The sequence below is a fragment of the Stegastes partitus genome, unplaced genomic scaffold (assembly GCF_000690725.1).
Source record: "Stegastes partitus isolate 25-593 unplaced genomic scaffold, Stegastes_partitus-1.0.2 Scaffold716, whole genome shotgun sequence".
Lineage (NCBI taxonomy): Eukaryota > Metazoa > Chordata > Actinopteri > Pomacentridae > Stegastes > Stegastes partitus.
In genome coordinates this window covers 97,721-119,229 of record NW_007578447.1, presented here as the reverse complement: position 1 = coordinate 119,229, position 21,509 = coordinate 97,721, and the positions used below count along the sequence as shown (strand labels likewise).

The 21,509-nt window shown below is 42.4% G+C and overlaps 1 protein-coding gene across 2 annotated transcripts in view; it reads right to left on the bottom strand.

The window, feature by feature from the left end:
* Positions 1–20,194, bottom strand: part of sema3b (sema domain, immunoglobulin domain (Ig), short basic domain, secreted, (semaphorin) 3B) — an 82,825-nt gene extending 62,631 nt beyond the window's left edge. Inside the window, exon 1 of one of the 2 annotated variants that reach the window (XM_008291091.1) lies at positions 19,651–20,194. The gene's annotated coding sequence lies outside the window, so the exon portion shown is untranslated. Of the gene's footprint in view, positions 1–11,624; positions 11,831–19,650 lie in introns of those variants that run through there. The other variant, XM_008291092.1, reaches the window with a different exon arrangement.
* Positions 20,195–21,509: the final 1,315 nt, after the last annotated feature.

The window sequence follows — 21,509 nt, the reverse complement described above, 5'->3', positions numbered from 1 at the left end:
AGCTCTGGCTCATTTCATTTCCTCAAGTGACAACATATCTGAAGTACGGCCGTTTTCTGAGAAGCTGCGCTCTGTGAGATGTGACCCAGGAGTGTGATGAATTAAGATGGAACACAGAACTGCCTGTGCTTCAACTAAATTCATTTTCCAGGAAGGAAAGGAACGCTCCGACGTTCACCTCTTACATGTTTTTATGACAAAAAAGGAGCACGTTGCGTGTATTTGCTTGATGATGCAGTTAACAGGAGAAATGATCGAACGCTTTGCAGCAAAAGTCTTTGCAACAGCTGCTCCGGTTTCTTCACATCGTTACTTTGGGGGATGAAGCCAGATTCCAGCGATAGTTGAGCTCACATAAGCAGTAAAAAGTGAAACCTGTAACTGTAAACGGCTTCAGTCATACTGCAGCTCATTATCCTCTCCGAAGAACTAGTATATAATCCAACAGTGCAAGCTGGGATTTGAGACCACTTAGGAAGATGACAGATGGGATTGGTAACAAATCCCCTTATCCTCAGCTCACTTCATTTCCATAAGTGTCAACATGTCTGAAATCTTGTCGAGAGACAAGAAAAAGAAGATTTGATGCAGGAGTTCTGTGAATAAGGAAAAAAAAACACAACCCTCCGTGCCTCACAGACGCTCAGTCAGAGTTGCATTGCTGGAATATTCATGCTGCAATGCAACATTAATGATATTCAGCAACAGCACGGGGTGTTTGCTGTCAGCAGCTTGGGAATATGCTGTGTACAGACGAGCATGTGTTTAAAGATAAAGTCACCTTAGTCTTTGGCTGTGAAGGGATCTGAAATCCCCTGCTAATAACAGCTAAACACTCCCGTTTGCATGCATGCGGAGCACGCACAGGCATCACACACCGGAGCAAGAAATGCAAAGGAACAAATAGTGGGTGAGGAATGCGAGACACACACACTTTAAGAGAGGTAAGCAGCGGTAATAAGCTTCACAGTGTGTGGCTCTGTCATAGGATTCACACACACAGGGGAACGGATTAGAGGATATTGAGTGTCACTTCTACGCTCCCTCCTTCTCTTTTGTCAAACGGAGCAGACGTGGAGAGGTAGTACAAGTGGTTCCTCTACAGTAAAATAAGCTAAATAGAGAGAGTGTGAGACGGAGCAGGATCATGAGACAGACTGACAGTTTAATTGGCCGAGAGGAGAGAAGACTGTGAATGTGTGACTGAGAGAGAAACTGAGGAAAACACAGTGAGAGATGGAGAGCGCGAGAAGCCCCATATGCACCACCGTTGGGAGTTTTTCATGGGAGAAAGAATGCAGTCAGGAATTCTTTTAATTGTCCAAACTCCGCCTCAGTGCTCAGCCTACTCACCCGTCACCGACACACACACACAAACTGTAGATACATACACATACCAGTCATTCTAGCTACACAATAGCCCATTGCCGGCTTCCAGTTGACTCCATCTCCCGCTGCTTTTCTTGGCCAACCTGCACTTTTTTTTTTTTTAAAGCTTAGAATATGACTATCAAAAATGACTTCATGAAATATTTTTCTCTGGCCTCGTCCAAGTCGAGTCAAACTGATTTATGTAACTCTCCTAACCCAGCATGCTCATCATAAAACACAGGAAAGAAGACAAAAATGTGTCTTTTTCTGTTGCCGCTGCTCTTCCTTTATGTTAAACTGAGATCTCGAACTAAGCTAAATACCAAATGATGTACTGGATGTACTTTTTGTATTGTTTTGTTCTATCTTTTTGGTCATAGCTGTTTAACAAGTTGAAAACATTTAAAGATGAAGAGTTTATGTAAGCATTTTTATAGCTTTATGCATTGCAAGCCATTCTTCTGATTCCCAATCCACGTAGAAAAGAATGAGCTGCTTCTATTAACTGTAAAATGACTCGGCCTCAAGTAAAACATGCCAAACGTTGTGCTTTTGGCTGCAAGAGTGAACACAAGAGTCTTCATGCACTCCCAGCATGTGAGGAACTGAACATCCAGTGGATTGCTTTGTGTTGGTGCCATTAAAAATAATCAGACATCTAGTGTTAACCACATTACGCAATGCATTAGCATCATGCTAATGCTACCATTAGCTTTGATTCAATGTCCGCTAGTCAGAGATGGTGGAAGACTAATTTGAAACCAACAAACAAGGACTTGTTGGGTTCTGTGATTTCATATTGCCTGTTATGCTTCAGTGCAACCTCTTACTTCTCTCCTGCTCCCTGTGCTCACACATACTGCATTTAATACATTTGAATTCCTAATAAAGCTTTTCTCATTAGCTTAACATTAAGCAGCAGTCACTTCAGAGACATGTACAAGCTGCAGCTCTGCACCGCTTAACTATGAATCTTCTGGCAACATCGTTTAAAAAAGTCAGATTTAAACTTTATTGTCCCTGTGGGGAAATTCTTTTCCACAGCATCATTCCACTTGATTTACATTAACAGGACACACATTCTACAAAAACCCACATTCTATCAAACACTGTTCACATATCTGTGTGGTTTTCGCTCTGTCCATATCACCTTGGCCTTTCAAGTGTTGCAATAATGGATGGCATTGGGCGTTTCCCTAGTCATGCTCGTCTGCATCTTAGTGTTCTGTATCTGTGTCCTGAGGGGACGAGGACGAAGTATGTGTTTAGTGTCCTGTTCTATTATGTTTGTAATTCGTGTAATGGAGCTGTTGTTTAATTCTGTGAGGTTTGGTGTGGGAAGATCGACTACTTTGGAGGCTATGGTGGTCATGAGTTTGGTTTGGTTTGTAACAGTGAGCATGTTGTAGAAGCAGGTGGAGCAATACAGGAGGATGGACTGGATGATGCTTTGATACAGCAACACAAGGAACTGGGAGGAAACATGAAGTCCTGTTTGTTTACGGATGGCTGAGAGTCTCTGGTGGCTTCTTTTGTTGTGCTGTAAATTTTAAAATCACTCAGAACAGCAGCAGCTCAAGTGCATTCAAAACTACAGTGAAATTTTCAGCTGAAATCAAAAGAAACATGCTCAGGATATGTGAGACTTTCATTAATTTGCTGAAAAAGGGCACAATTTGGAACCTTTAACATGAATGCTGGAAGTAATATGATTTTCATACTGTCTAGAGAAAAATCAACAAAATCTGACTATAATGGAACAAATGCTGACAGTAATGTCTTCACTTTAGTCAAAGTTAATCAGCAGCCGTCATGTGTTCACGCTACAACCAGCGCTCACACAGTCACACAGTAGCGCTGCATCGCGGTAGCTGCTCAGTTTCTCGGTAGCATTTAGCTCCTCCTGCAGTTTATCTTGGCCCCCTTCTCCGCTCACAGCTGTCCCACTCCGAGCTGCCCTTGGGGTAGGATCCACTGTGCCCAGGTGTGCACCTCTGAGTCCATGTGTGTGCCGTGTATAGAGTTACCGAGGGGCCCCTGAGTACAGCTGTCTCAGATCTGCTTGAATCAATGAAACGCAACACTGGCGGATGGCTGACGCTTTCTGTTGACACGCTGTCATTACACACTGTGCTTAACGCTGAGCAGAGCACGTCCACTTCATCAGATGCAGGTGTACCTTTATTGTTAATGAGACACGAATCCAAATATGAAGTGGCAATCAGCTGAGAATGCACCTGTAAGTTTAAAAACCGATAAATCCTGTGCAGGAGTACAGACAGAGAGGCGACAGACAGAAACCTGACATCCGATGTCACCTTGTGATGTCTTTCTCCCCTTTGTGTCTCTCTTTTCCGTTTTCTGCAATACCCCCACTACTCTCTCTCTCTTTGTAGCAGGAGTTCACGTTTCAAAGGGCGAAATTACCTTATTCACACACAAGACACACAACACCAACAAACCATCAGTCATGGCCTACAGCACAGCTTTTTCCTCCCCTTTTTCAAAACTCGGCTCTCTTCCATAACGACAGGAGCTGCTGCTGCTGCTTGGCACGATTCACCGACAGCAGCTGAGAGAGGGATTGAAGAAGAATGTCTTTATGAGCGGAGGAAGAGACGACCTAAACAAAGGAGGGTAGTTTTAGAGTTTAACTTCTCTTCTTTCCTGTGTTTCCTTCATCCCTCTTCCACATCTTCTATTCTTGACTCTCCTCGTCTCTTCTTTTTGTGTATTTCTGTCTTGTCTTTTCCTCTCCTCCTACTTGTTCCCGGTGCTTTTATTATTTAGCACCTGTCGACCGTAGAACAGAAAACCATGTCATGCGAACTGCCTGACGTAGAAACACATACGCGCTGAGCTGAAGTCCTGACAGAACCACACAGACCTGCAGATACAGGGTTGCAGATACTGTATACATGAACACACACACACACACTCCTGACGTTTCTGATGCACATTAGCTAATGTGGAAAGACGGCTGGGCTGAATTACCAGTACACCTAATGACTATTTCATGTCAGGATGGAAAGAAGAGCAGCGAGAAGGACGAGAGGCCAGAAACCGAATACAGGGTTGGATTCAGCAGATTTGACTCTTCATGCTTCCTTTCCTTTTCCTGGTCCTTCCTTCATAATAAACTCATCTCATGGCCCATGGATGTACTTTTTCTCCCCACGGACCCTGTTCGACAGGCCTGATGGTGATGATCGCTGCTTATTTACTTTATTAAATGAGGTACGAACTACCAGAGATTAGGTCTCGAATCACAGCCTGCAGTTTAGAAGATTTAGTTTCAAATTAATTTCATTCAGTCCAGCAGTGGTGATCAAATAAACATAATGTGTGTTAAGCCTTTAAATGTTTTGGTCCTGAGGCATTTGTACTCACTCTGGGCTCAAAAAGTTCCAGTATTTTTGCCACATAACTGACAGATTAGTCCACTTTTTTTATTTTTTTTATTTTATTTTTTGTATATATTCATATAGACGGCTGCAAGGTGGCTCAGTGGTTAGCATTGTTGCCTCGCAGCAAGAAGGTCGCCAGTTCGCTTCCCGGTGAGGACACCCAGGATCTTTCTGCGTGGAGTCTCCATGTTCTCCCCGTGCAGCGTGGGTTCTCTCCAGGTTCTTCCTCCCACACAGTCCAAAAAACATGTTGAGGTTAATTGGTGATTCTAAATTGTCTGTAGATGTGAATGTGAGTGTGCTTGGTTGTCTGTCTCTAAGTGTAGCCCTGTGATAGACTGGTTACCTGTCCAGGTGTCCCCTGCCCTCACCCTGAGTCAGCTGGGATAGACTCCATCCATTATCTATACACCGCTTAATCCTCACTAGGGACTGGTTAATTTTTGTGATCACACGGCACATTACAAACGAGTCATGTGGGCAGAGTCACACATTCATCAATCTAACCTAAGTCTAACTAAGAGTCGGGCGTAGACTTTATAAGCCAGTGGGCTGTTATCAGTTGTTATCGCAGTAGTTGCCATCACAAACATTATCACAGATTGTGATCACTGATAAAGGGAAAGTAAACAAGATTATATCTGTAAATTCTTCCGGTCGTGTGCGTTAGGTGCATGTGAAATCTCATCCCAGATCTAAAACAGAGCTTTGTAACGTGACAAATGCAGTGAAATGACGTGAAAACGAAACTTGGGTAATATGTAATTGTCCAGGATTGGCCACTAATTCCAGTCTCCTTCATTTTCCAAGATGCTTCATCAATTTCCCTCATAGTGTTTTTCTTTTTTTAGACTGAAAAGTGAGACAAAAGGTGTATTGTCTATTAGTGTGTGCTGACATTTGCGTTCTTTTTATTTTATTGTGGCATATTAACACCATGTGCAATATAATTCAGATATACATAGTTGTTTATTAGACGCACTATTATTAGAGTGCTGAAACGTGTCTCACTGATTCCTTGACAGCAAATCATAAGAATGAAACTGTAGAAAAACACTGATTGTGACTGCTTAGTTGAAGTCAGCTCTGTGCTTAAACTTCCAGATTTATCAATAAATGATTTGGTTATAAAAATGTTTTCCCGTACAGACTTTTAAAGCAGAGCTGTGACTTGCAGCGTCACATGCAGCTCAGCTCATCGAGGTGCAGAAATGAACTGACAGAATGTTTACAGGGTCTCACATGGAGGATGGATGACAGGGTCTCACATGCAGCCGCCTGAGAGATCACGACACACAGCATGGGATGGATGTGGTTTTACTTTTACACCCCCGCGGTTCGTTGGCTTTCAGAGAGGTCTCGCTTACTTGGCCAATAATTGCGCATGACTTTTTTTTTTTTTTTTGCCAGTCGGGAAGTGAGCATCAGTGTGTCAGCGTGGATTTATACCCTGCTGCTAAACCTCCACTTCCACACAGCAGCCCTGCAGGACTGATGACACGGTTAGACGATGGTGTGTGTTGGCAGGATGTCCCTCTGTTAGCTTAAAGTACTGCTTGCCATTAAATAAAAATGCTGTCTATACAATTAAATGAAGAATTCAAAGCATATGTTGCAGATTTATTTCTTTTAAAGCTTTAAAAATCCTCCAAAAAAGCACAAACATGCTGATTTTACATGTTGAGTTTGAGGTTTTCCAGCACATTGAAATGCTTTTATACTTTTACACAAACATAAGCGCCTATTGAAAGCATAAGCACAGTTGCTTTTAGGTGTTACTAGACATTATGTGCGTCTGTAGAGTGAAGGTGTGTCCAGGTATGTAGGTGAAACCTTTTGGTGTTCAGCGTGTCACAGCTTGCTCTTTTCTTTTCCTTTCCACGTATATCTTCCACACACAGACTAAACTCCCTGCAGAATGCTGGTCACTCATTATGCCCTCTGCTTTCATCCGTCACCATTTCCGTCAAAAACGCAGACGGACGCACACAAAGGACTACACACTCACAAACACACATCTCAAGAGTTAAAATCTGATGTCTGTGGAGAGATTTAGTTTTTGAGTGAAAAACAGAAACTACGTCATAAATTACTTCTGCTGTTGATTGTAGAAGAAACACGGTCACACGATGGACGCTTTAAAACGCATTTATGTGCAAAAATGTGAGCAAAAGGCAGATAAGCAGTGAGTGAGAGGATACAGGTTTGTTTATGTGGCCTTCAGGTAGATTGACCGCCGTCCACTGACCTCTGACTCTCAGCTTATGAACAGATCTTCTGACCGAGTTTAACTTCCCTCATTACCTCCCCTTCCTATCCTTCTTCAGCCGCCTCTTCCTTTCTTCTGAATCCTCCTTTTCATCCCATCCCCTTCCATTATGAGATAAAAAGGTCACCAAAGTGGTTAAAGAGAGACAAGAAGACTAGAAATGGGGCAGGTGAAGTGTAGAGGGAAGATTTTAAGAGTAAAAAAACAAAAGAAGCTGAGACAGAGCAGAGGGGACTCGGCCTAAAGACGAAGAATAAAGTGACCCGTTACCTCCCTTTTTCTTTCTCAGAACAGTAGCTCTAATTGCACCGCTGTCCATCAGCATTACATCATAGAAGCAGCTAGAGAGGAACGACTAGAGACAACCTGCTGCAGCAAGTTTCACACTAATCCATCACTGTTTTCAAAAACTATTCGTCTCTCTTTCTTCCAATTCCAGCTCTCAATCTCACCCGCCACCTCCAGTTCTCCTCTCCCTCTACAAAGTCACATTCAACAGGCGAGTAATCAGTTATACATATTGTCCCACCATCACATAGATAGGCATCACAATTCATGCACTTTGCTTTTTTTTTTTATATGTGGGCAATTAAATGCATATATGCAATATGCAGCGGGAGTCTACGGCTTTCATCAGCCTGAGAATTCACATTTTCAGCTGCTCATTAGAAGACACACACAACACCACGGCTAATGAGGGATGCAATGAGCGGTATAGAAACATATGGGACCTGAAGCATGAAAGATCTTTGCTGTTTGAAGCCACCCTCACCCACACAGAAGACACCAGCCAACTCGCAATTGTGTAGTTAGTGGTCACATTAAAGGCTGTCCAGGAAAATGAATCTCTGTCCCATTTTTAATGTGTATTTATTCGTGGCTACTCATCTGGGACGTTTAATGACATCTCTGGGCCATTAAAGCAACATAAGGTACGCGTGAGAAGGTGAACGCTTGCGGCAAAACCTGCCTTATCTTTAATACGTGTGAAGATGCTTTTGTTCCGATAAATCGTGCACATATGTCAGTTCATCGTGTTGCTGTAAAATGCTTTTACCACAGAGTTGCTGTGTTTGTAAGGTTGATATAACGGTGTCTTATGGCTTCGTGTCACGGGGATCTCGCTAAAACTAGACTTGCCAAAAGCATCTCCACAGGGAGGAATCCAAGAGGCGTCCTAATCAGATCCTCGTTTGAGTATTAGGGAGGGTATCTCTCCTGCACACTCCTTCCAGATGTCCTCATCAGCGTCCTTGAGGGCAACAGAAGTGGCTGTCGGCTGGCCAGACACAATCTAAAACTCCTCCCTCCACCACCTTGCCAGTGTTAGAAGTGGGGGGGGGAGGCTGCATCAGGACAACTGTTGGTAACTTTACAGAACCAAATATAAGAAATTCTCCTGACGTTACACACTGATTGGGCAGGTTTTTAGTGCTCTAGAGGCATGATCCCTCACTGGCTTCCCACCCATAAACACTACTGCTTAGTTTGTGGAGAAAGGTCCGTCGTGGAACTGACTCTGGGTCTCTGCTGTTGTAGAATTTCCTCAAGCTCCAACTTAAGTTTTTTATTTTTTATCAAATGGCAAACGCACTCAAGGCCAATTAGGTTTTTTTTATTTTGGAATAAAGCAAAACCTGCTCAAAACTCTTTGTCCAAGCGGCCATCACTTGTTGTTTACCATCAGAAATGTACTTTCCACTCTTCTGCGAATGTGCAGAGCAGCAGCTGAAGTCTTTCCACTTGCCGCACTGTAGGTAACAACTCTCTGCTTGTCAAATGTCTTTTCCACAACACCGGCCGACCCCAAGCCTCCAGCTAGAATACCTATCTGTCCATCTGAAAATGCCATTTCACTAACGGCCACGGCTACTGCTACATACCAAACATGCTTCTGTCAGGGTGAGGGTGTGCTGTGCTGTTGTTTTGCTTTGTGTGTTTAATATCAGCCACAGTACTTCAAAACTCCTCCTTTGGTCAATGCTCTTGAGGTTTCCTCCACCTCTCTGTTGTAGAGATACAGAACTAACACACAACACCTTGATATCAAATCATATGCGTTGGATTTGCACACTTAAACAATACACTGTAGAACCGACAGCACTGCAGAAATACACACAAAAAAAACATGCAAACATGTTTTCAAATGTTGTTTGATTTCCACAAGTTGAATTTTTTCAGATTATTTCTGCTGATTCCGGCGATCAATAACAAAATGTCTTTGTTCTCCATCTGTCTGCTCGTCAGTGGGATGAAGCTTATAGACGCACACTTGTACACACACACACAAACACACACTGAGACACACCCATCGAAGTCCCCAGGTGCGTTTTGTGGAGATGGAGGCTTTCTGAAGGTGAACCCCATGGTGAGCAAAGGCGGGGTGCTGAGCTCTGAGAGTGTGTGTCTATCTGTCCTTTCATGTATTCAGTTGTCTATAACGTCTGTATTTGGAGGCTGGCAGTCATGTAGACAGCCGGTTAGAGGGGGAAAAAAGAAAGATGTCAAAAGGAAAAATACCAAGAACCAGACAAACAAAACATAGATTTTTTTTTATGCTTTAGGTGCCTTAACTGTAAAATAAAGCATTAAATGCAACAATAAGTAAGGAATTAGGGGGTAGATTGATAGAGGGGGAGGTTGAAGGATGGAGGGATGCAGCTTTTATCTGGAGGAGGGGAAGCCAAATTAGAAATGTGGCATGATCCCCTCCCCTCCTGGGACTGAGTCAATTAGCCTGCCTGGAGGAGCTGCCAAGAGGCTGAGCTGGGGGATGGTGCTGGGAGAGAGGGCGGAGATGGTGGAGATGGAGGTGGGTTCGGGGCTGAGGCAGGACAAGGCCAAGGGCAGAGGCACGAGACGGGGGTGGCTATGGAAGTGGCGAATGTACACAGAACAAAACACTCTGCAACTTGCATGGAATCTGCAAAATAATACATATAAGGACGTAAAAGGTAAAGGGTGGGAGGTGCCTGATGGAGGAAGGAGGTGAGGGCAACCATCCAATCAGGCATGAATACAACTGGAGCTATTCTTTAAATGTTACTGGGGAGTACATCCCAGCATAGACAAAACAAGGGGACACTTCGAGCAGGTTCAGTTCTGTAAAAAAGAAAAAAATTCAAATGTAAGGGCTTGTCCTGCAACAATGGCTGAAATTATTTAAAAAGCAACAACTGGTTTAAGTTAATTCCAGTTTTGAATGTTGTGTTCATAGTTCGACAGGTACAGAAGTCTGCCCAATAATTTAAGCGTGGTCGGTTCAATCCAGGGTCCCTCCTGTCCGTGGGCAAGATATTAAATTAGTCTGCAACGGTCAGGAATGTATTTTACATGGTAGTTTGCTGCGGCCAGTCTGTGAGCCAAATCATACACAGATGCACTCAATTTACCATCTGCTGCAGCCTCTTTAGCTACATCAGGTGAGATCTGTCTTATGGGACAAAAACATTCATTTTTGCAGAACAATATCAAACATCCCGATCACCAGTTTGGCTAGAAGTCTTAACTAGATTTGTTTTTTTTTTTTTTTTACATGGGATTGAATGTGGCACTAACAGGAAGACACAACAGCAGAGGTGATGGAGAGTAAAGAGGAACGAAGGGCTGATGGCGTAGGCGTGGCAGCAGCTGTATGGCAGGATTTAATAGGAGGGAACGGAGTGAGGACGGTGAGAGGCTGGAATTTGTGGCAGAGTGCCCATTTTCTTACCAAGCGGCTCGCCCGTGGACCAGATCAATGCACCGAATTACTGCTGGCAATACGGACTCGCCCCTGCCAAAAAAACTGGCATCAAAATAAAGAGTAATGAAAATAACACTGAAAAATCAGCAGCAGGGTTTGACCCTCGCTACGAATGTGCTTCGCAAACTCTCTCTGTGCTTTCCATTTCTTTTTCCATCTGTGATCCCGAGCAGCTGCAGAACAGCGGTAAGCAGGATTACAGGTGGTGAGAAGAGAGGAGGGAGGAAAAATGGAGGGGGGGTAATAAGGAGGGGTACAAAGAGGAGAGGGGAGGAAGAACTGTCCGAGAGAGGAAGGGAATGGAAGGGAGAAAGACAGCAGAGCAAACTAGCAGCGGTTCACCTACTGATATATGCTGCCCTGTGGTCTTCTCATTAGAGCAGGTTAATCTTGGCCAAAGCAGCCAGTCAGAGCTAGATGAGGTGTGATGGGATTCAACGGGAAAATCCCTGTTGGTGTGCGCCTTCTACGAGTTCACTAAATGAGATACGGTGTGGTATCATCACCGGCGGCAGCAGAGGGTAGCAGGTACTTGAGTGACAGGTTAAAGAGGGAAAGGGGAAGGAGAAGAGGCTGCACCGCACACGCTCAGTGGCGTGTCACCAGGCAGGCCTGCGTCTCCTTTCCTTATCTGACAGGCACACTGCAGAACAGCAAAATCCTCTGCATAAGCCCCTCAAGCACTCCTCCGGGACAGTGTGTGTTTGTGTGTAGAGAGTTCCTGAAACTATAGCGGTGCTCGTGTGTGTGTGTGTGTGTGTGTGTGACAGGGATGGTGAGTATCTCGTTATTTTCCCATCTTCCTGTGTAAAGCCTACTAATTCCACCTCACCTTCAACACCGCATGACTGCTCAAGGTGATGGGACGGGACAGGCCCCGAGTCCAAACTCACGCACCCGCCTCCACGCGTGCACACGCACACACCCGTACGAATGGAGAGTGCAATTACAGGTCAGTCTGGCAAAGGAGAGGCCGTTCTGCTACAGCGGCGGGTAGAGCGGAGCGTTGGAGGAGGAGAGAAGGAATAAGGAGGGACAGCAAGTGTGTGTGTGCATGTTTGTGTGTTTGTAAAAGAAGAGGAAGAGGACGGGGAGGTGGTGAAAGGACGGTGTTGGAGGTGAAGCTTTAGAGGGGACCATGTCATGTGCCAAAATACAGTTTATTTACAATATACAGTCATATAATCATTGGTGGGGTTTGACTAGTGTAGATTTTTCAAGAAGAGAACAAATGTTGGACTGTTAACTGACTAAATGACTGTTAGATTGAATTTGACTGTAGACGTGTTTTAGTCTCAAAAATCAGCTGAACTGATAACAGCAATCCAACACTGGAAAGCACAGCAATAAAAATGCAAATTAACCGCAATATGTACTGTCAAGTGTCTTTAAATATCTGTTTTGAACCTGCCTAAATGGATGGATGGATGGATGGATGGATGGATGGATGGATGACCAGAGCAATGCACTGAAGAGCTTCAATTCTTAGCTGATTCATCTTTTGCTACTTAAGGTAAAATATATAATATTTCCGAAATAAAATGTCTAAAACCAACTGGACTGATGTTACATATTTTCTTGACTTGAGTACTTACGTTGACCTAAATGTTTCCTACAACGTTCACACCAAACATAACTGTGCGTTTCATTCTGGTCGCCTGTCAGCAGCATCATAACAGAAAAAAAAAAAACAGGTTAAATACTGAATGATTCCTCAGAGGGTGCGGAAGGAAGAAGAAGTAGAAGTAGGCTAGCCGCTCTGTTCGTTCTATTGTTTGTTTTGCTGGCTTCTGATGGATCATAATTATTTTAGTGTGATTGTTTTGAACAAGGATTAAGTAGCTGTATGAACAGTCAGCCTATTTTGTGGGGTTTTCCGTTACGTAACAGCTATTTCATCGGACTGAAATGATTTGACATGAATATCAAACTGAATAACTTTGATATATGACGTCATCCATAAACATGATGGATGTCTGCTTGACAACACTTAGATGTTCTTCTTCATTGCTGATGAAGACAACAACTCCCATGATCAGTATGACATCAAACTACATCTTCTGTTATGGTTTCGATTAAGACACCCATATCAGAATTAATGACCGGCTGGTAAACTGTATGATCACTTTAATATCTGTATCACTAAAGTAGAGACAAGCGGTGGTTGGAGTCGCAGTAAATATAAGATATGAAGATGAGTCTTGTTCATGTCAAGCAAGTAGTGTGATCTGCTTGTCTATAAAAAGGCCTCTATAGATAAACTATGCATGAGTCATGTGACGTTTTGACGCTCTTATTTTGACATATTTCACCAGTCATGACGAACTGACTCTGGAGAACTGCTCATAAAAACTGCCCTACAGAACATCATCACTCGAACAAGAGACACCATGTAAAAGATGGAAGCAGCTTTAATTTAATTTTAACATGATAAACACTCATAAATAATGGCTCATGTTTGTGTCCTTACAGCCCAGAAATAGCTACAGATCGATCATAACCAGTGTTCCAGGTCTCACATTCTGTGAACAGTGACCTGAAAATGACCGTCCTGTCCTCAGCCTGACCGTTACCTCGGGTCATCGACTGTCATCGGACATGGAGTCGTGCTAACATTAACCATCCTGCATGTGTAACATCTGTGCACATACATAATCCTAATTAACCTCTAATTCCCTGGTCGCATTGTCCCTTTTAACTTATGTGGGTCCTTACGTGTTGTGACGATGAGGAATTATTGTTTTGCTTTGGTTGGTCACCTTGGTTCAGACTGTGCTAATTAGCGGTTATTTATGGCCCAAGATATCATAACGGAGTTGGTATGTTGGGCGAACAAACCATTAAAGTTTGATTTATTTTGTTAAATGCTAAATGTTCTTTATAAAATGTTGATTTATATGGATTAAACTTACTATGCTTTAACATTCAATCTAAATATCTTTCACTTTTAGCTCTTCTTTTTTTGACAAGAATGGAAAATCAGTGTAAACCAAGTAAGAGAGATGTTTTTTATTCTGTTTTTCACTTTTCTAGTCCGTCTGAATGCTAATAAACTATAAGATTATACAATTATGACCTCAAATGTGTCGTCTTTCACCCATTCAGTTCTGTAATTCATCGTCTCACAGGGCGCTAGAAGACCAGTACCAAAACTTTCTGATATATTCACCAGAATCTTGTACATTTTTATATTTTACATGCTCATCGTGTCTAATATTGGCCTCACTGCTCCTTCACATTGTAAGAAAGCTGCCATCCTAACAGGGTGTCGCACACTCTCCTGTGTTTTTATCTTTTAGGATCTCTTTACCTTAAAAGGTTGAGTTTGAACATCAGTTAAGCTAATACCTCCCTTATCTGCCTTTTTAACACGGTGATAAATTTAGGAAGCTATCTTCACTGACCTGAGGTTCAACTATATTGTCTTCAATCCATCCATCCATCCATTTGTTTCGGTTGTCTACACGTATCAAATGACGCCTTCAACCCTCTGAAACCAAAAACCTGCCAGTGGGTTGAAAGGTGTTGCATCTGATTTGGTCAGAAAACCTAACTAAAGTTTAAAGTTGTGATCTGTACATGTCTTGTTTTATTATTTGCTGAAAAAGAGACTGTTTTATGCAGATTCTGTAAAAAAAAAAAAAAAAAATTAAAATCTGATGCCACTCATGACTCGGATGATTGATGATAACATTGATGACAGCACAGAGGACACTGTTGTTGTTGTTTTATAGAATATATGTTATATTGATTTAAGAAAAAAAAAAGTGAGCTTTTACAAGATTGAATTTCCCTTCTGGGATAAATAAAGTATTTTCTTTTCATTTCATTTCATGACTCAGTTGCAAGAAAACAATCCAATGACAGAATTTAGGGATTCTTTTGGCTGAAGTGGGTTGAACTACAGGCAGTGTTTACACAGATAAGACACACATATGGAAACAAATTAAAACTACAAGTAGCAAATTATCTGTATAATGTAGAGTCACTGTTTTTTTTCCAGTGCCTGTAGCACATGTGGGCAGTTGGGGAAATGTTGTACATGTTGGTTCAAATATTTTTGTTAAATATATAATAAGAAATTCAATCTTATCTTTTTCTTTTTTATGTTTTATGGCATTATAACTTTGTTACATTGCACTCAAGACATTTTTGAGTTTTCTTAAGCCACAGTTGTGCTGTTTCCATGGAGGTGCAGGATTTTATACTAGCATGAAAAATGAGCCCACAGTGAGTAAAAATGAGCCAACAGCAGAAAACGCCCAGAAACTTTAGGGGGTTACAATATAGGCTCTTCCATCGTTGTCAAAATTCTCGCATATGTTATCGTGCACATATTTCACTGTGGAAAATGCCGACTGCAGCAAATCTATTATAAAGAGTTTTAAAACCAGCAACTTCTAGACGTGTGAGAGAAATCTCATGGAGCCACTTTGAGCTTAAAAAAAAAAAGATCTTTTTAAAACCTGTAAGAATCAGATAATTAATCTTACCCTTTGCAGACATGAAATGAATGTAAAAGCTGCAGATTCTGCACAAATACAGTATAAAAATAATGCATATATAAACTTAAAATTGCACACACACATACTAGCATATGCACACAGTTTTGGAGATGCAGGGTTTCACACATTGTACATCTCGTATATTGCAACAGCACGTAAAATCTACAGTTGCACACTACTTTCTGTCTTCCTTACACCCACACTCACATACATACAGACACACACATTACACCCTTCATTAGCTGTGGCTTCCTAATCAAGGGCAAGTATCATGTTGCAGTTTTTTTTTTTTTTAAATCAGAAGGATCAAAAAGGAAAACAAAAAATAAATAATAAAAAGAGAAAGCGATGAAAGTTTGATGCTAACAGCCTTTTGCTTTTTATTTGAATGAGAGAACAACCTCCTCTCCCGTCTGTCCCCTCTGGCTATATGGGAAAAAAGTCAATATTTCAAGAGAGCAGAGACACTCATTAAATATTTCAAACAAAGAAAAACTGACATAGCAGCCTGCTCTCTCTCTCTCACACACACCTATCCTCATCAGTCCTATGTTGCGCATCGCTTCTACCTTTATTTGCTCCATGATTCACACTAAAAAAAAAGGGCAAAAACGCAACCAAGACTCAGTCCTGGAGAAGATTTTTATCCTGTGGCCTCTACGTAAACGGTAGATATTGCGACATACTTTCCTAAATCTTTGTAATCCTGCTGACCTGGTGGTTTGAGGAAAAGGTTAAGAGGAGGGTTAATGTGATTTTACGCTGGGGAAGGGTTGAGATCGGGGTTAATGGGTTTTAAGGTGTGGCAGCGGATCAGCGCGGAGCCACCTTAACCATAAAGTTACCTCGGTGGTCGATTCATCACCAGGCAATCAGCAGACCCACCTTGAACCCACAAGACACAGTCGGTTAAATGAGCGTCCACTTTGCTGTTCGGTCTGTGCTGGGACGAACCCTGACACACCATCAGCCGTGTGTTTAGGATACACAAAAGGAGTGATTAGCTTAGCAGCAGCAACCATCATGCATCAAGTAGAGAAGCTCCAGAAGAAGAAAATCAGCGCTGATATAGTTGTACTGTGAACAATGCAGAAGGGATCCAAACACTTTAATTAAGGCTGGTTGAGCATCTCTAAATGGAAAAACTGGCTAGATTTTGGGCTAAATAGACTAAAATGTAAATAAAGCTCAATGAAAAGAGATATGCTAAGTCACAGGGAGGATATTGCTAGTCTAGTGCAGCTGCTGATAACTAAAAATGCCAAATAAACTTCTAAAGTCTAATCTAGCTAGCTTTTGTATGCTCATTACCCTAATGCCCTTGTGTGGATTGAACTACTGATATGTTGTTGCCAAAATTTGTTCTGATAGCATTACGTCTGACAGTATGCTGAATGCACAGCTGATGCCAGACGCATTATTTTTTAAAGTTATCTGTATGTCTATCTGTCCAACTGTTGTGAACATGACATCTCTTGAATGCCTCAAAGACATTCTTAACAAATTTTACACAAATCTTTATGTGAATTTGAGGATGAACTGATCAAAGGTCACTGCGACTTCACAAAATGCGTTTTCGGTCACAACTCAAGAATTCATCCATGAATTATGACAAACTTTCACATAAATGTCCAATAGGATGAAATAATGAAGGTTAAATATGAAGCCTGGACATACATTGATATAAACATAAGCAGCTGATGGAAGCATACAGCCATGAGGTGATCTTTCTTTTTTAAATTACATTAAGAGAAGTCATTGAAAAGTTAAGTCACGCAAGTCTCGCTAACAGCCTTCAACTCCACCAATGTAGCTTTGCCCTCCATCAACACTGTAGGACCCACAAGGTTTTTAAAAGAAGAAAAACTAAATATGTCAGCCCTCTGTGGTTGAATTACCTACAGTGTAGCATCGCCACCAGAAATTGGTTTAAAGGTTTTAGTTTCTGGCGTTAGTATCAGCTGATGTGGCCTTGAGAATCTAGCAGAGATTAGGAGTGAGCTACAGATCATCTGTCAAGCTCGCTCATTTCAAAATCTAAAAATCGAATGGCCATGCCAGAGTTCATTGAAGACATTTCATCTCTCATCTGAAAGGCCTCCTCAGTTCTAGCTGACCGGTGGGGAGTCTCACGCGCTTAAACTCTTGTGTGGTCGTTAGGACCCAGAGAGTCACTGAGGTCACATGTGAGTCGCTGACCCGTGAAACCATCATGTGAGTTGTTAAGTCAGAGCGAGCGAAAGTGTGAATGGATGTTAAGCTGTCTGGGAGAGGACCTGAAGACTGCATTGTAAGTGACTGGAAAGTGGCACCATAGACTAAATACTCTCTTTAGTGATTGTCAGGCAGTTTGAGATGGATGGCTCCTGTCACTTCTCTTCTTAGTCAGTGTTCATCTCAGAACCCAGATTGTTGTTCCTTTTCCTTCAGATGAAGGTGGACGGCTGTAAGCTAACCTGTGTTATAACATGACTGAGAACCAACAACTTCCTTTTACATCCAAACCCCTAAAGTCTTTGCATTTGCTAGCGTGTTGTCTTGAACCTCAACCAACATTGACTCAAGTAATATCACTTTAATTTATCAGCTTTCATTGCCTTGTTGGGAAATGTTCCCATTGGTCATTGGTGGTATTGCAACAACAACAAACATCACTGCAGTCCAAGAAAGTGTTCCTCCATAGACCACTATTATAAAATAGAAATGTATGTTAGAGGACACCTATCTGTAAACAAGGTTGGTTTTTACTCTATTTATGAGACATTTCATATTTTTAAAACTTCAGGGAAAGTTATACTTGAATGACATCATCCCAATAAAACCAATGGGCCAAGCAGGAACACTAATGTGCATGCACAGTGCACAAGCAAACCTAGAAGCTACAAAACCGCCATGGAAGCAAATTTCACACAAGTGAGTCAACACCATCTTAAAGTCCAGCGTCTACTTCCTATATGTTCTCAAAAATAAGGATTTCTAGAAGCAAAGGGGCCAAACAGTGGCTCCCTGTCATGAAAGAGTGTCTTTGTCAACTGGACGTCTCCAATAAAAACCCATTAGGACATGTTTGGTGGCAGCTGGAGCTTCTCATCACACAATAACTAGCACGTAACCCTTTGTTGAACCCGCACAGCCGAGGTAAATGAAGGGTTAACGTGCGAGTACAGCAGCGTGGTAATGTCAGGGTTACCGTGCAGGTTTTAGGATGGAGTTGGGATGGAGGGGTTATAAAGGCCTGTGAGAGCAACGGATTACAGGACTGAATGGCTGAAATGACAGACAAAATGCACACCTGTGAGCCTGAAAACACCCAGTGACACACAAAACATGGAGGATCCTCTGAGTGACAGTGAGGAAGAATAAGAAAAGAGCCAAAGTGTATAAAGGAGAACAGGCGCACAAAGCTCGGCAAAGACAGATGAATAGTCAGAGGGAGGATGTGGATGAGAGAAGAGAGAAAAGATGAGCGTGGCATGGGATAAGCTTCTGTCATTAGTTGTGGGATTTCTGCGAAAACCTGCAGGAAAAAAAAGCCAAAGTAAATGAGATTAGAGAACAAAAGTGGCAGAGTGTGGCGGGATGGAGGTTAGAGGGATGAATCGCACAATAACAGCAGGTGTGAAAGGACCAAAGCAACGCTAATTTATAGCCTATTAAAAATTCATATTATGCTATATTGTTCAGGTACAAGCCTCTGAACAATGCACAAAAACCCCATTAGACCATGTCAAGCTGAAAACTTCCTCGTTGCCAGCTGAAAAAAGACAGGTTTTCTGCGAAAGCAATAATAATTCCCGCTAAATCCCCCTCACTTCCACTGGTGGACCATCAGGAAATAAAACATCCAAGACACACACGCACCCACACGCATGCAAACTCTTTTCCATTCCCGATTTCTGCTCAGATGAATCACCCACTGATCAAATCCAATTAAAGATAACAAACCCACTAAATGCTCTCACTTGCATACTCCCTCTGAGAATAATAAGTCCACACACACACACACACACACACACACACTGTCCAGCACTACTATTGTGTTACTGCATGGAAATCACCCTAATGACCAACACAGATATGAAACCACAAACACAGCTGACAGACGTTCAAATGATCCATTCCAACACCTACACAGGGGTAATTCCCCAGCTTCAGCATTCAGGAATATTCAAGAAACTACTCTAAAGTGTCTTTTAAGTCTCACTTATTGTAAAAAAATAAAAATAAAAACACACTTGGCCCAGAGTCAAACACACACAACTCCTTACGTCAGGTATAAATTAAAAATCTCTTAGAAAAGATGCAGGGAGATGCGAGAGCTTCAGGGATTATATCACTTAATCAGAATCTCACCTTCATCAGCAGCAGCTTCTTCTTCTTCTGCCTGTGTCCCGTCTCAGCCCCTCTGAGTCACTTTCCCCTTGGCAGGTGCCATCATGGTCAAATAGTCCACTGGAAGAGCTGGAAAGGGCTACTCTCTGATTTTCTTCTTTTTTTTTTTTTTTTTGGACTCCCTCTCTCTTGAGATTTGTATCACCACGAGAAAAGCAGCATGTGCATGTGAGTGTGCGAGCGCTCACAACTCCAAAGGTCCTGGAAATTCCTGAGTCCTGCGCTAAAGAGCGAGCGAGGCTGAGCTCTCTCTCTCTCTCTCTGCACTCCTTTTTCCTTTTTTGCTCCCGTCCGAGCAGAGAGGAGGGGAAGACAGTCAGGGGGTGGGACGGAAGACAGAAGCTGCTTTCAGCCAACTCTGTTCTTTCTCGCCGGCTTTCTCGTCCTCTGCCCTTTTTCCCTTTGTCTCTTTCTTTTTTGCCCAACTTTTACGCTCTGTCTTTTGGCTTGTCCTGTGTGACAGACACTCTTTCACTGCTCAGCAAGGCGTGAAAGCAAAGCTCCTTCTCTCTCTCTCTGTCACACACACCCTCCTCTTTCTTTTCAGTGCCACTCCCTCTGCCACAGTCCAGAGGTAAAGTCGCTCCCAGCCACGGTGTCTTTCCTCTTGCTGTTGTGATTCAACACACTCTGTCCTCAAAAGGTTCAGGTCTGTGTGTGTGTCTCTCAGTGATCCTTGCGAGGTTTCTGGCTGATCTGGTCTCGATAAGGATCAGGGTGAGCGTGGATGAGGGTGCGCTTACAGCTGGGATTTAATTTCAGTGTGAAGTTCCATCACAAAGTTCAGACATTCTTTAAAATGTCAGCGCATCCATGGCCTCATTGTTCTTTCCTGAGTGTGTTGTTCTTTTCTGAGCTGAAAAAATATGAATAGACTCAAGTCGCTGAGTTCAAGGATTGGACTTTACTAATAAAATCCTTAATCCAGATATGTTTGACTTCTTACCAAGCATTCTATTGTATTATTACTCCCATGAAAAGGGTAACATGTACTTTGTGCTTAATCTAACTTACCTCAATTCTTCTGAGAGAAGACTAAAAGTTCTTTTGTCGATACCAAGTCCCAATCCGATGCCTCTCTTCTTGATAATACACACTTCAAGTTTATTAAAAAATACTATAATTAATCCAGTGTGCTTGACAACTGAGTGGTTCTGCAATGCAATCAGAAAAGAAAGACATTTCTGTATTCACACTGGTCTTTAATGTTAGGTAGGAGGTCCTGGACCTTGTAAAGGTATGGCGCTGTCGAAAATGTCGTGTAGAAAAATGAGGGTGTATTGTGGTTCCACAAGCCCCAAAAGATGGTGAAAACCGGGTTTTTCTACATGCATGTCAGAAAATGTTTGTATTGTAGGTTAGCTGTAGTACCTGATTGTTCCAGCAGGCGGAGCATTTTATGGTCGGTGACCCGGGGAGGCGTCACAAGGACGACGGACAGTTCTGTGTTGGCAAACAGAGAACACTGTGGGGGTTTAGCTAGCAATGGGCCACCATGACAAAGACTTAAATGACGCTTAATGACCTCTGGCCAGAGCTCACGTGTTTAAGACAAGTCAGGTCAACTCAGACAGGTTTCCTTTATTTTAGTGACACGTGCAACAAAGCCACCTTTGCAGCCCATATCGTGTTTGTTGACTAAAACAGCAACATTATTACACAGCAAATATCCACTCAGCTCGATCCACTCAGTATCACTTAATGCATTATTGACTGACAACATTGCCAGTTATTGATTTGCATCGGAATTTCAGGCTGCACAGTGGCTCGAGGTTAGCACCATCGCCTCACAGCTAGATTGGACCTAACTGCCTTACGTC